Source organism: Heterocephalus glaber, unplaced genomic scaffold, assembly GCF_053883595.1.
Source record: "Heterocephalus glaber isolate CG9 unplaced genomic scaffold, H.glaber_assembly_v1.0 deba00000676, whole genome shotgun sequence".
In the NCBI taxonomy this organism is placed as follows: Eukaryota; Metazoa; Chordata; class Mammalia; order Rodentia; family Bathyergidae; genus Heterocephalus; species Heterocephalus glaber.
Genome location: NW_028258156.1, coordinates 2635078 through 2651643, shown reverse-complemented (window position 1 = coordinate 2651643; position 16566 = coordinate 2635078). Strand labels below are relative to the sequence as shown.

General features: G+C 40.9%; 1 protein-coding gene across 1 annotated transcript in view; it reads right to left on the bottom strand.

The window, feature by feature from the left end:
* The window catches only part of Jazf1 (JAZF zinc finger 1), a 348619-nt gene that overhangs the window by 106547 nt on the left and 225506 nt on the right, over positions 1–16566 (bottom strand). The window lies entirely within an intron of this gene.

The window sequence follows — 16566 nt, the reverse complement described above, 5'->3', positions numbered from 1 at the left end:
ATACATACAAGCAAAAGTCTCTCAAGTTTCATGAATGGCAATATTCCTCTTCAAGTGAACCTTGCTATTTTGTATCTTTTTCTCTTTATGAAGTTTAGATTATATTGTATATAAAAATATGACTTGTTGTGTTCTTAATCTTCTAACATTGACTCCCTCCTGAAAAGACCAAAAACAAAACAACAACATCTGTGTTTATAAAAAGATCTGAAAACCCTATTCTCTGTCCTGGCCTAGTCATCTGTTCACTAGCTCTTTGCTCTGGAGCAGTTTCCATGGAGGTCCAGAGCATGTTAATCTGTTTCACCACTCACCAGTGCCACAGCCTTGGGCAAATTACTTCTCTTTAAGCCTGTTAGCTCATCTGTGAAATGGGGATAGTATATCTGTGAGAATTAAATGAATCAGTACAATGCAAGTGCTTCAAATTGTGTCTGACAATAGCAAGTATTCCATAAATAGTAGTCATTGTTAATAGTCATGTGGTTGCTTTTAATGATTTTTTTAGAAAGACCCGAAGTACTGATCTCTATCCCCTACACGGGGAATGGTTCTCACTCTTGCTTCCGTCACAGCATTCTGCCCGTTTTGCTGCCATCACCATTTAGCTAAAAACCAGAAGTTTGGGCTTTGTCTCTAAAACCCCCTGGTGTTGCAGAGCTGAGTAGCAGCTGGCCATGCAATGTGATTTGGGGAACACAGAGCAGACTTTTTGCTTTAGAATACGCTAACAACATGCTACAGTTAGAGATTACAGTTATCAGGAATTCACTGCTTAAAATATCAAGATCCTGGGAAGAAGAAAACCTTTAATCACCAGTGACAACTTAGTAAAGATGAGTTGACAGGCACTAGGCCAAAAGAGGTGGAAACAATGGCTTGGGGGTAGGAAAGGTTTACAGTCTGCACTGGGGGCAGGGGAGGGAGAGAAGCCCCCTGTACTTTCCAGTGTGCTCACAGGTCCTACCACAGCTCCCAGGATTCTGAGAACACCAGGCAAGGAGACGCCTGTAGGCCTGGCGAGGAGAGGAGCTGTATCCCCAGCCTGAGAAGGCCCTTGTGCCTATGCCACTTGCCAGCTAACTGTGTCTTCAGGTGGATTTCCTTCTTCACAGTTGCCTCTTAAGGTAACTTCAGCACTAACTAGGTTTAAAGCTACAAGAAACAACTGAGGCCTCTTAGAGTTGAAGATGACCCTGGCCATTTCGCTCTTCCATTTGGCACTCAGCAGAGGAAGGCTGGTTACAGTTTACTCACTGGTCTGTCTCCTGACTTCATGAGGGTTCAGACGGGTTTTCCTCCCTGCATTGCCATCTCAAGGCCTATACATCTTGCTTATGTCAGTGAATGCATTGGCCCTGTTTCCCCACTTGCACGTCCCCAGCCAGCCTCTTCCTAACTGCAGCTGAAAGCCATTCCACTGCTGCTGTGGCCAGTGAAGAGGGTCTCAGGGTGAAGGCAGCAGGTGTGGACCGGGAGCTTATGGCACGGCAATGGCAGCTCCCAGGCTCCTAGGAAGAGCACCTGGTTCCTGTCACCCATCCTCTCACTCGTTCCCTGCTAAATGCTGCATCAGCCCCTGGGTGCCATTCAAAGGAGCCCTGGAACACAAAGGCCTCTTTGTGTTAATTTTTGGTAAATCTCTTGGCAAGGCTGGTGAAAAAGGCAGCACCTTTCAGCTATAGCTACAGAAGACTCTCACATCCTCCACAGGGGCGGGTCCTCCTGATCAGACTCCTGGCTGTTCTTCACCTCTTGCCATCTGGCACACTCTCAGGCTGGCCCCTCTGCCACCTAGACCCACCTCCTGACCCTCAGGCTCAGTGTAATTCACTTTATCTCTGAAGCTTTCACTTGCATTTCCAATATGCCCCTCCCACCCATCCACACTCCCAGAAGCCTCTTTGTTTCAGGAGTTAGTCTTCATTTTTCTGCACAGAAGGACCACAGCACAATCAGGCTTTTAACAAAAGCTCTCTGATGATAACAGTGATTTAACTGAAATCCCTCAAGTCTGTCACAGCACTGAGATGCCAAAAATAGTTCACAAGAGCTACTGACTGCTGGACCATGGGTAGCGGGCCATACCAGGGCAGAGGCAGCCTAGGTCTTAGGTTTTTCAGAGGGTTTTACACCAATGCAGCAGCCCTTGAAATTAATTTTCTATTAAAATCTGAGCCCCTCAGTCTGATAAACAAACTGTGCATTTACTGTGGATTCTGCATCTGACCTTTTACACCGGTTTTGTCAACAAAATTTACTGTATTCATAAATACTAATGTTCTCATTTGGTTTCCTACCTTTAGTGTACTGTAAATTATAAGCAAGTACATAAATGTCTTGGCCTGGTAATATAGTGGCCTGAAATGACTTCCTTTTTCCTTTAAAGATGTTGCATGTTTTAATGGTAGGTGTTTTTAATTAACTTGGAGTGCCATAAACTGCCCATGTATGAACCAAAGACAAGTGAGTTGCATTAAATTAAAAGTGCAGTGTCTGACTAATGTTAACAAATTAGGCACGCCTTCAAGATGCACAATTTCTCTGTCTGGAGTTGTCATCTTATTAATGCAGATACTAGAGCTCGTAGAAAAGTGGCATCAAATGAGCCTTTTGAAATTAATATTTTCAGTAATCAATTAGGAATAAGGTTTTAGGTTTTAAAAAGATTCCCACTCAAGCATTTCAACATAGCATCCCCTCTCCTTTTCCTTCATAAATGAGCTCCATTTGGGGATCTGATCTTTTTGCCAATATCAGTCCAAATTAGCACTGTAAATATTGAAATCAAATGTTACTACTCAGCCTAATTTTCTTTCAGCCCACAGTTAATCTTTATTCAGCCTTAATGAGTATTTATTGTGTGACCCTGACAGCTTGCTACTGCTGTGATAAATTATCTGACTCAAGTCCGATTAAAAATGCAACCCTGAGTGCTAATTATCTCAACAGACCTGCTTAATAATAGCATTTCTTGTCAATTATGGAATCTCAGCATGCGTGTCAATAGCAACAAACGCATAGGCCTATCTTAGATGCTGACTTCCCATAATGCCCTTTTACTTGCCATATGTAAATCAGAGCGCTTCAGTACCTGTGGTGACCTTTTATTAGCAAACTGTCAAAATGATAAAACTAGCCATAGCAAAACCCCCACCACCATACAATTAGGGGCTACAGTTTAGGACAACAGGAGGGCAATCAGACACAGCTAATTATGATGCATCTTACTTATGGCCTGTCCAGCAGGAAGAATTATCTGTTTTTGAAATTTATGCTGGCTTAAGCATGGTCCACAGGAGGGATGCTACTGAGAAAGGGCAGGAGCTGGGGGAGATAAAGGCAAGGAATTGCACATGTCTATAATTTTTCAGGGAATCTAGAATCAGATCTGAGCTCAAATATCAGCTTGATCACTTGCTTGCTGTGTGAAAGGAAAAATCATTTCATCTTGAAAATGAAGCCAACACCAACTATCTCATTGTTTAGGGGCTGAGGTGAGTGAGGATCAGGAGGTCACAAAATGGGAAACAGTTAGTATGGCACTGTTCCATAGAGGATGCTGTCTACTTTATCCCCACTGGTCCTTTTCCTTAAGTAATGTTCAAGGCGGCAGATAATAACAGCAGCCACAAGAACCATTTAGGAAGTTCTTGCACGTGCCCTGCACAGTGTCTTACATGGAGCCTGTCATTTAACTTTCTTCCTTTACCATGCGCAGAATTGAAAAGCAGACCTGAGTTGAGATCTTTTCGTGATGTTTCCTACTGAAAAGCAAGGGGACTGTCCTTTTAAAGCGTTATCTGAGTCAGGTATCTTACAACAGGACCTTGGTATCAGCAAAAGGAGCAGCATGTCCTGACTTGAGCATTTATTATATGCCAGCCACCATGTAAAGTACTTTACTTTGTTTAATCCACATGATGATCTCACTGTCCCACTGGGATGAAAACAGGTTAAGAGAGACTAAATGACTTGCCTGACATCCACAACTAGGAAGTTTCAGAGTCTGGGCCTGAGTTGAGAGTCAGGGTCAAAGCATCTAGTTCCCCAAATTGGAGGGACATCCAAGGCTTTTCATGTACGTCCCATGTACTTTTAGTAGAAAGGAAGGGAGAGGGTGACAGTGGCCTCCAAATATTATTCTACACCATGATGGGGCATTCTAATTATAAGGAATATTAAATAACACATGCCTTTGAGCTCTTTGTGATGACAAAATCCAAAGTAGTAGGGCAGGAAACAAGCCTGAAACATATACATAGGCTTTTCATACCCATGCTAGGGAGAGGTTCTGGGGTTATGTCAAGAGAGAGGAGGCACTATTTGGCTATGTGACCTCAATCATTTTCAGCCTCACATTGTAATTTTTGAGGCATAAATCTCCTCTGGCTTTTATGACTACAGAAAGTCTTTTTAAAAAATGATGCTGCTGGGCCAGGGATTTAGCTCAGTGGTTCCGGCACCTGCCTCGAAAGCACAAGGTCCTGAGTTTGATCCCCGGCACCAAAAGAAAAAAAAAAAAGATGCTGCTGGTTGAACCCAGAGCCCTAAGGATGCTAGGCAAATGCTCTACTAGGGAGCTACATCTCCAGCTCCCAGTAAAGAGGTGCGCTTTTCCCGAAACACGATTGCTGTTGAATTCCATCACATCATCACCTTGCTTCCTCACTTGCTTACTATCCCTAGGTCAACCAGCCAAGAGGTCCAGCAGAGCAGGGTTTCTCAGCACACCTGGAGGCACTTCATCAGAGACATCCTGAGCTTTCTCAGATTAGAAGGGCACTGTCTCAAGTGAACACCTATCAACATACAGATGTTCCTGTCTTTACATCTGGGAAGCCTAGCCCATGCAGAGGACAGCAAATCATCCTGTTCCCTTGTTCTGTGAGGGGCCAAATGGTGCTTCCCTGGTGGCCACACCCCGGATGACTTGCAGGAAGGATTCAGATTGTGGGAAACAGTGCAGGGAGAGCAGAGCAGTGTAGATGCCCAGGCTGCTGGCTGGGAGCTGTGCAGATGATGGCTAATGAGGCCCAGATGCAGCTCTTGCAGCCACAGATCCGGGGAGATGTAAGAAAGGAATGTGATCATTTCCGTCTGAAATAACGTGCTCCCTCTTTCTGACACCTTGAGACTACTTCATTATTTCCTCCACATATGATCTCAAATTAGGGAGCCAATCTTTCCCCTCAATGTGATGCCAAGTTAGTGCCATGAGGGTGTAAATCATAAACACCGTGTGGGCTAATTTTCTTTCCAGCAGTTCTCCAGTCAGTCATCTCCCCTCAGAATCATTCATTGTTTCCCCATAAAGTAAGTGTGCCTGTGCTCTCTTGGATGAGTGCTACTAATTGTCTTTTGGGGTGAGCTACAAAGCTCTTTCTCTAGGGTATTCTCTGAGAGTTAATGTGTTCCACAGAGATATCTGAGGGACCAGCTTTAGCATCTTCAAACTTCTCAAAATTGCCTTGTTCTGTCAACGTAAACCCAGACTTCAGCTGGGAATAAAACCTTGTGGGTTGAAGTCTGTCTCCTGATTTTCACACTTCCTTTGATTCCTATGACACAACACAAAGTTGATGTGGAAATTACTTTGTACTGTTTCCCCCCCATGGCACGTCCTTCAATATCCATTCAAATTCCACATAAGGTTTCACAGGAACTATGGAAACACATCCTCTACAGACAAGCTGAGCATGAAAGTTATTGCCCCACTGGGCAAAGCCCAATGGCCTGATGTTATTTAATTCCCTCTGCACACTACAAAGGGGACTAAGTCTTTCCAAACGCTTTAGCAATAAGGAACGCAATATATGTGCCCAGTGTGCTGTTAGAGTTCTGCTTGTATTCCCTACTTTCCAAATTGTTCTAAGCACGAATCTGGTTCAGCAAAAAGTGTGGCTCAAAGGCTGGCTCTAAAAAGCATAAGGTTTTAATGGACCTTTGCTTGCTTGCAGACCGACTCCTTAATCTTCTAGTTATCCAATCATTTGCTGATTGGCTTCCTATTCTGAAGAAGATGCCTGGTGACATATTTCTACTGAAAAATCAAGTAATCTGAAAAAACTGTGACTTAAGTGGTGGACTCTAATTTGTTTTATATGTGGCTGCCAGATTTGGGCAGCTATTATCTACTTTTCTTCATTTTATAATGGTGACCACATCTTAAAAAATTAATTATGCCTGCTATTTATTTCATAGTCCTGGTCTCAGGCCAAAAAAATAGTTCCTTGAACTGGAGTGAAACATATGGATGACTTTTGGTAAAGTCACGTTCTTTCAAAAATTGTGTGGGGGTCACATGAGAATCTTGGGTGCTGCTACTTGCCTGAAGCTGTTTCCATTACCAACAATATTCCTAAAAACACATGGCAGCAGTTAGTGCTCCAGCAGTGTGAGGAAAGCCAGCCCCGGGGAGCTTCACTTCTATTTTGGGGCCTCATTGGCCTTCCAAGGGGCAGAAAAAGCATTTGGATCACTTGGCTCTGCAGAAAACCCCTTGCCTAATTTTTATTTCTCTAAACCACACCCTTTTGGGAACCCTATCATCAGCTATGGTATGAGTGTTCATACATTTTGGATTTGGAAAAATAAATTTCGATACTTCCTCTCTGTGCACTATTATCTTAAAAATATCATAAAACCTACAGGAAAATAATCCTCCCATCCAGGATCTTTGCAAGAGTAAAAACCCACTTGGTATTTCCAGGGGATGCTGAATTGGAAAAAAAAGATTTTTTCTAAAATTTTGTTTCAGGGCCAGAGTTTAAACACACAACTGCTGGGCACACAGAAAACAAAGTAAAACCAGAGGACAGGATTTCAAGCAGCACTGAATGTAGGTATCGGCCTCCTGGTCCCTAAAATCCACTCTTGTCAGTCCTTCTTCCCCCTCTTCTCTGACAGGCACCACAACTTTTTATCGAGGTGTAGTTACACCTGTCAGGTTTTTTTTTTTTATGGTTATTCAATTCCCTGCAGACCAGTAACCAACACACATGAGGGGCTCTGGTTTATTGCATACCCCTGCTAGAGGTCTCAGTATTAGCACTGATGGGCAGTTGTTAGGAATGCAGACTCCCGGACTCTACCCCAGACCCATAGGATTTGTGTGTACTATAAGCTTGAGAAGCACTGGTTGAAATTGATAGAACTTTCCTGAAAGTAACTAAGTTTTGAGAGTTCATGAGTGATTTAGAAATCTGGGATAGTCCTCAGAATACTGACAACTGTATCACCTTTGAAAACATTACAGGTGAGCTGTTCATTCTACTTAATTATCCAGGAAACATATCTACATTTGTAGTAAATTTGTTTAGTCTAGAAGGGAAAATAGTCACATATACCATACAGAGATATGTATTATTGCAAAATTAGCCTAAAGGAGTTCTGCCTACCATGCCATTTTGAAGGCACTCTGGGCTTGTGTAGTACTGTCATGGATAGCACAGCTCACAGGGGTTTGGGATGAAGCAATTTGTTTTACCTCAAAATTTCAGGAAAAAGAAGCCAACAGTCTCCATGTTCCGTACAAAGACTAAGCATCCTTGAATTTGGGAATACTCAGTACTTAAAGTTGTGAGAGGTTTCCAAAAGCCAACTTGGAAGATTAGAAATTGATCCTTGGACCACTTGTCATCCCTAATAAACCAGAATTTCTAGACATCGGGGTTAAGGATTTGTGGTTTTAAGATCACCCCAGGTGACTCTGTGGAATGGGTATAGATGAGGACCATTATTGTTGCTCACTGACTGTCTCCAAAGTTGGCTTGAATTCTGTAGTTGCCTTAATCACAAACTTTATACACACAGAGATACACACAGTTTGAGTCCACAGGCAAAGAAGGACTGTTGTCAATGTCATCAGTTCTTGAGATTGTGCTTAGATGCTCAGTAAACTTTGATGGTCTAGTCATTAACTCCACAAGTCGAGGGCAGAATATCACTTTAACTCATAAAAATTTTCTACTAACAAATGCCACTGTCCTAAGGAAGAAAAAATAATTCAGGATGCTCTGGGTAGCTATGCTATGAGCACTGCGTTTAATTAAAAACGGTCCCTTGTTTTCAGGCAAACTTGGTTAAAGCCAAGATAATTTTAGAGTAGAATCAAAAAGCAGTTTGTTTTCCTTCTCTGTGGTGAAAGTTTTAGCCTTATGTCTGCTGCATATGTCTGTTTCTGTAACAAATAAAGCAGGTAATGTCATGCATGTTCATTTTCTTCAGAGAGTCTATGTTTTTGTTGTTTTCTAGTAGGGTAGATTATTTAATTTCTTTGCCTAAGGATGCTCATAATGTCACATACTTGCCAAATAGTTTTAGATGCTTTCAAATGCTTCCAAGATTAAAGTAACTGTTTTGAGTTATTTTTCTCTGTATTGACATTTCAATTTCATTTCATCTCTGGATGTACTCTTCTCTCATGGATTTATAATCACTGCATGATAGTAGCCATCCATAAAGAACAATTAGGAACTATTAGTTTGCTAAGATACTCCTCACCATCATTCTGCTTTTTGTTTTTGGAATTTGTGGCTCATCAGAGCTGCTGCTATTTCTTTCAAATGAATTTGCTTTTATACAGCATCCTGTCATCTCACATAACGTAGTCAACACTCCTTTTTCCCTTTTGTCCATGAAGATCTGTAAACCAACCAAACAAAAAGCTATAAAATTCTGAATGTAGCAAATTTACTCCCACCCTTCTATTTGGTTATTTACATTGATAGTGACATATGGTAATACATTTCCATCACCATCCACTAACACTGTGGATCAAAGACTTTGGATGCCTGATGGAAATTTATTAGTCTTTGCCCACTGACTCCCACCTAGCTGCTCAGTCCCCCCGGCTGCTGGAGATGGACACTCTGATCACTAACAGCTGAGTGTCACCACCAGACAACTCCACCTGCAGCCTCCAGCGTGACCTACACTGGCCTTCCTATTTCCTCTTTCCTCATTTTTCCTAGGGCTTTGGTTGACTCATAGCAGAGACTACTAGAGACGTCGAGAAGCCCAAGAGGATGTTGGGAAAGGGTGAGTTGTACTCTGGAGAAGCCTAAATGCTACACAGGGACAATGAATTGGGCCACTTGGCCAGAGATCCTCAGGTTACTAACCAGGTAGCACTGAGGGTTCCCAGGGAGGCTAAAAATCAGAGGCTTGGCAGAAAGGAAACTCTCTGAGGGCCTTTATTCTGGGAGAGTTACAGGCCCATGTGGTGTGTACATCTGTGCTGAGTTCTGAGCATTTTCCTGACTGCTTCATGCCATGGTGCTCCAGTTTATGCCACAAAGGTGGTCAAGTGAAAACTACATACTGGTACTGGGTAAAATTTATAAAGAGGGGCAGCTGTTTTATTCCTTTCACCTGAGTCTCATCTAATCAAATGAGTCTGGCAATAAATATTATGGACTGTAAGGTCCAAATAAAGCATTTTTTTCTGTATTACCTTTTCCCACTATATCACAATGCTTATGGAAAAAGAAGCCAAATTGAAACTTTATTGATCATCTCTAATTATCATGACAGCGATGACTTAGCATTTGTGCAATTTTCCAGTGGCTGTGATGACCCCAGGAGGCCCAAGTCCAGCCCTGATGATTAACTCAAGGCATGTGGGAGTATCTATAGGCAAGGTGTCAGAACAGGACTGCAGGAATAGTCTGCATGCTGATAATCCACAAGAGTTGCAGATAGGCTTTCATCCCACCTTAAAAAAGATGATTAAAAGGAGAAGAGGGACTCCTGGATTTAAAATGCTACCCTTCAAGTTAGTGATTGGGTTTTGGAGTTTTTTCACTGGGTCCACACCACAGTTAGAGTTCTACCTTATGTTAGCATTAGGAAGCAATTAGCTTCATCAGCTTATACCTGTCCTTAGAAGATAGCCATTCTCTGAATACCCAGCAAGTCCTGACATAGGCTGAAAGGTGTATTCACAAATTTACAGGGCTGCATGAGAGGCCAAGTTCAATGTTCTCATTATTAGCCACATACACATCTGCAAAATCTGCTCCTTTCATCAGCCATGTCCTTTGTGTCACTGTCTAGATATTATTTTCTGGAATCTCCTAACTCAACAGGCATTTAAGTATGCAGAATGGTTTCACTTCATTCATGAATTTTGGGAGGCCACGATACTGGGGAGAGAGGAAGGGTAGAGTTAGGAAGGGAAGAACTTGATATATGAGACAGTTCTGGACAGCAGCCTGTTGGCTGATTTTGCTGCTCTATGGACTCTGTTGACTCCCACAATCCTTGCCACAGTGGTGCCCACATGAAGCCCAGTTCTCTCACTTTGCTTTTTGGTAGCTGAGGCCCTTGCCCTGCCAGTGTTCATTATGCACATGTAGTCACAGCACCCCAAACCCCATTCGTAGTGTGATGCCTACTTTCGCCATGTGGGTCTTAACTCATAAAATGGGCTTGTGTGCATTCAAAATTCTACCTCATAGGGCAGAGATGCTGAGCCAGTCCCAGCACCCAGAAGGAAGCTCCCCCGATGCCATCCCACACTGCTAGGGCAGAGAAGGTGAGCTGGTCCCAGCACCCTGAAGGGAGCTCCCCCACCACCATTCCATGCTCCTAGGGCAGAGAAGGTGAGCTGCGTGGGTGCCAGAAGCATCCCCCACACACACCTGTGGAAATGAGAAGACACGTAAGCAAGCCTCAAAAACAGACTTCTGGATCACCTACAGCAACCCCAAAGGGAAACGAGATGGAACAATCTGATACTCAACCACCTGGACTCTCTGAACTGGCAACAAAAGAGGATCTGGGAAAAATGAAATCAGAAATAATTACTCAGATAACAGCAAAGATTGTGCCCATAGTGCAAGACATGATTAATAAATCTAGAGAGGACACAGATAAAAAAATAGACGATCTGAGGAACATGATGGAATCTCAACATAGGAAACAAATGGAATCCATAAAACAGATACAAACGGATTTCCAGGAGATTAGAAACTCCATCGAAAGTCTGCACAGCAGAATGAACCAATGTGAGGATAGAATTTCACATATAGAAGATAAGATTGCAATTAGTGACCAGGAAAAGAAAAATTGATTTAAAATTGTAAGGGAACACGAGAAATCAATCCAGCAGCTGCTAGACGATGAAAGAAGAGTAACATAAGACTGACTGGAGTCAATGAAGAAAGAGGAGAGAGTGCAGATGACATAAAAAAACTCTTCACAGAAGTGATGGCAGAAAACTTCCCAAGGAGGGGAAAAGAACTTGACATACAGATAAGTGAGGCATATAGGACTCCAGCTAGCCTTAATCAAAAAAAATCTACACATAGGCATATAATAATTAGGATTCCACAAATCCAACAAAAGAATAAAATTCTATAAGCAGTGAGAGAAAAGAAACAAATCACATACAAAGGAAAGCCCATCAGAATCACAGCAGACTTCTCAATGCAAACCCTCAAGGCAAGAAGAGCTTGGAGTGATGTATTTCAAGCCCTAAAGGAAAACAGCCTCCAACCCAGATTCATGTACCCTGCAAACTATCTTTCAAAATTGATGGAAAAATAAGATACTTTCATGATAAAGAGCACCTCAGGAACTTCATGAATACCAAACCGGCACTCCAAAAAATTTTAGACAATACCCTAGGAAAAAACAATGAGGATCACAACCCCAGGAAGCCCAACAGAATGAATCCATTGGGTGTGACAAATTAAACGCAAAGGGGGAGAATCCAACAAAAAGAAAAAGTCATGACAAGGCTTTTAAAACTTTTAACTTCATCTCCCTAATGAGTGTATAATTCAATCTTGTTATTGTACTGATTAGTATTTTTCTGATTCTAGAGTTGCACACCTTTCCTTGTGCTATACTGGCTATTTATCATCTTATGTCTACTTTTTAATTGGGTTGTCTATTAATGTGCTGTAAGAGTTCTTAATATATTCTGGTCATAGGTTATATGCATCGTAAATATGGTCTATTTAAGGACTACTTTTCATTTTAATGATGTCATTTAAAGTTCTAAATTTTGATGGAGTCTCATTTATCAATTTTTTTCTTTTATACAGCATGTCTTTTGTTTCCTAGGTAGCTCTTGCCTACCCTGAATTCATAAACATTTTCCCTTATAATTTCTTCTTAAAGTTTTATACTTTCAGGCTTTCATATTTAGGGTTCATAGATCCCTTCAAGTTATTTTCATGTATGGAAATAAAGGGCTGAGGTTAATTTTTTATATTCAGATACCAGGTGTTCTAGTGCCGTTTGCTGAAAACACTATCTCTTCCTCAGCTCTTGAATTGAGTTTATATTCTATAAAATGCTAATATTAAATAATCTTTCAAAACTCAGTGGACCATATATGTGTGGTTCTAGTTCTAGATTCTCTGTTTTATTCCAATGATCTATATGTCTTTCCTTACACCAACACTGCCTTGATTACTGTAGCTTTAGAAGAAGTCTTAGAATTAGGTACTAAACGTCTTCCAACATTGTCTTTGTTTTTTTGTTTTTTAACTTTTCTAGGTCCTTTGTACTCCTATATTACTTTTAAATTTCAATATCCAATTCTTCATTTATAGCAAGTATACACAGACCTGAATTTTTTATATACCTTGTGTTTTCCAATCCTGCTAAATTCAAGTACAAGTTCTAGGGGCTCCTAGAGATTTCTTAATATTTTCTCTGTAGATGATCATTTCATCTACATATAAAGATTTTGCTTCTACCTTGCCAATCCTGTCCTAATTGTGTTATTTTATTGCCAGACTATTTTGGTGGGGCCTAGGTTTCAAAGTAAGCATATCTGCCCTTGTTCCCCACCTTAAGGAGAAAGCATTGTATCTTCTCCATTCATATAAGGTGTTCTCACTGGAAGTATGGAGTACATGTCTTTAATCTATTGAGAAGGTTCTGTTCTACTTCTAGTCTCCTGATAGCTTTTACCATGAACAGCTGTAGAATTTAGTCCAATACTTTTTCTCCAACTAGTGACAGCATCATATGGCTTTTTCCTTTCCTCTGTTAAAATGATGACTTTTGGGGATTGATCTTCCAATGCTGAACCAACACTGCCATCCCTATAACAAAACCACTTTCTACATACTGCCAGATCTGACTTCTAATAGTTCATTTTGTTAAACAAATTTCTATGTTCATGCTTTTTTCTTCTATTATCTTTATCCAGTTTTAGGATTAGCACAATGTTGAGTTCCTAAAATGAGGGGAGAAGTGTTCCTTCTTTTTTCTGCTTAAATTGTTTGATATAATTTATCAGTTAAAATGTATACGAGCCTGCTGTTGTCATATAGGTAGGTTTTTAAGGTAGGAATATACTTTCTTTAATAGGTGCTATTCAAATTTTATATTTCCCCAAAGTTAGTTTCATTCATTTGTCTTCCAAGGTACTTCTTAGAAGTTGTCAAATTTATTTCAAAAAAGATTTTTGTAATATGCTTTCTATATCCTTTTAAATTCTGTAAAATCTGTGGTAATGTCTCCTAGGTCTTGATATTGTAATTTTAAAAATGTATAATTGATATTTTTTAATAGGAAGAAAAGGTCTAAAGGAGCAGGGAAAGTGGGAGGGATAGGGGAAAGGAAAAAAGGGAAAAGAAAAAATATGAGAAAAGGAAAAAAATGGAAACAAAGTCTTTGCAAATAGGGAAGGGTGGAGGGGGTGAAGGGAGGGCAGGGGAAGGGGAAAAAAATAAGAACCAAGATACATCATGTAATGGTACAAGATCCCAATGATGACTGTAACTGGGTTTTATACCTAAAATGTACCAATAAACTTAATTAAAAAAAATTTCTACCTTGTAGCCAATACCAGACTTTAGGAAACTGCCTATTGCAGGTCTGACAGCATCACAGAATGTATGTCGGGAGTCCCAAGTTCACCCCACAGAATCTGGTCAAAATTCTCTCCCCATTGCCTCCTAAACTCTCATGTGACATTTCCTGGGATTCTTGACCACAGTGTCTCTTCCTTTTTACTGGCTCCCAGCTTCAGATCTAGATTACAGAATCCTCCTTTCTATGCATGATACTTTTTTTTTTGATACTGGGCATCGAACTCAGGACCTTGCACTTGCAAGGCAGGCGCCAGAACCACTGAGCTAAATCCCCGGCCTTGCATGATACTTTCTTAGTACAAGTCAATCCCACACTCCACCAGACAGAGGCATCCATTAGAGGTTTGCATCTGTTCCCATTTTTCAAGGTTCTAGTCTTTGTGGTGCCACCATAAGCACAGCTAAGAAGCTGAGGTATGCCAAAGTAATGTATCTGGTAACCCTTACAGAGCTACAGAAGTGGTTGCTTGGTCAGCCTGTGCTCTGGTGTAAGTCTTCCCTTTTTCTACACCGCATTGTTGAGGCTCTGCTATATAAGCTGATACTTCACAGGGCTGTCAGCTGCTCCTCTGGGAAGTTGATAATGAATTCTTTTTTTTTTTGAGACAAAGTCTCACTATATAGTTCAGCCTGACCTTGAACTCACTATGTAGCCCAGGTTGGCCTCCAACTCATGGCAGTCCTTCTGTCCAGATCATCTGGTCTGGTGCCCTATGAATGTCTGGAGCCATCTCCTTGGAATGCCGTCCTTCCCAACAGGGGTTAGGGTTGTCTAATGACTGTGAAGAAAATATATACATGGGAGACTATCCTTGAAGAATCCTAACATGCCCATGGACTTCTGAATAAAACTAGGTAGGCATATGCTGTACTAACAACTTGTTTGTGTAGGACACTGGCCCCAATAATCTTAAACTTGTAGTAACTGAAACACTATAGCTCATATATTGGCCTCGTATTTATGAAACCACTCTAACCTTGAACAAACCTGATTGATGACACTTGGATTCTGTTTTGTCCAACAGACCCCCTGAGTACCCATCATGTACTATGAGCTACTTAATTTAATCCAATACTGTTTCACTGTGCTGCTTAAGACTACATCAAGCAGTTGGTCACAGCATCCATAGATTAATGGTTGTCAGAAGGCCTAACATAGGACACAAAATTATAACAAATCAGTTAATAGGCTTCTATCAGAAATATACTGATGTCTCAGGCTGAATTTCTGTGACAGAAAAGATTAAAACCCTTGCATACTAGATGATTTATCCTTTCTCTTCTAATTTCCTGCAAGTACAAAATAAGGCAACTATATTTTCCATTTTAAGTGGTGTTTAAACAAATGCTGGTATGCCTTCCATAATCTTGCCTTTTATGACAGTAATGCCACCTGGATCAGATTTAATTATTTCTATACCTCCATTTTATTCAGGAGGCTTAGCTCAGTGCCTGGCATATACTAAGGGCTCAATAAAGAGTTATTATTAAGTTCATCTCCCCATTTAAGTATGCTCTTTCATGGTCATCTAAGTGATAACTTCACTTTAGGAAGATCATACTAGCCTGCACTAGAACACCTTTGATGAGTCATGTTCCTTATCCTGGCATTCCTTAAGGTGTAGCTCTGCTAAACCAAGAGTAGTACTATTATCTTAATGAAATATATAGGTCTCTATTTAATAATGTAATTCTTTCCTTCCTTCCTTCTTTTTTTGCAGTACCGTGGATCGAACCCGGGACATTTCGCTTGTGAGGCAGGCACAGTGCCACTGAGCTAAATCCCCGGCCCAATAATGTAATTTCTTACTAGGTTCAAAAGCATTTGCTACCCAAGTGTTTTGTAAATTAAAAGCAAAAGCATACAGTTTTGTTGTTAAAGCATTAGCCTTATACTAAGTCTTCTGATTCTGGTTATTATTCCCTGGGCAATTGTACTTGCTTCACAGCTGCAAAAACCTAAGTGTGCCCATTCTTGCAAAATAAATCGGTGTACTAGCTAACATTAAGGATACTTTTACAAGCTAATTATTACACTATTTTGGTCCCGATGTTGTTACCTACACTTGAAAATTCTTTTAAAAGGCAGAGAAGCAATGAAGAAAGAGAACAGAGTATTAGCTACATGCTGCTGGAGAAAGAAGAATAACACTGCCAGGCATTCCTAGTATTAGAATCCACACACCAGGAAAGATACGCAGTACAAGAGGGACAGATGGTTGGAATGTGATGTGTGCCATTATTATTCCACAGCCTGCCGCTCATCTTGCTTTAGAGTTCTTTCTCAGACTGAGCTATTGAGCTGAACACAGGTTCTGTCTCCTAGAGACTACATATGCTCATTTTTCTAGAGACTACATATTCTATTACTTGGGGGATCCTACCTGATACAAAACATTCCCTGCATAAGATGCATGCTCAATAAATACTAGTCAGATGAAAAACTGGTAATGATTAGACAGGTAGAGTGAGTGCTCAGGGTAGCTGCATCATCAGCAATTCAATTTGAATTCAAATTTGTCTTCAATCCCTGGAAAAAGAAGAAACACTCTGGCCCTCAAGGAGGGCCACTATCATAAGGAAGGTAATTCACAGAAAGTCCCTTTCAGAAGATGGAGACAGCACTTAGCACAGAAGGTATAATGTACTGTAAAGGCTGGGGAAGAGCCAGGGAAGTCTTTTTGGAAAAGGCAAGGTTGAGAGATCAACTGGAATTTATCAGCCA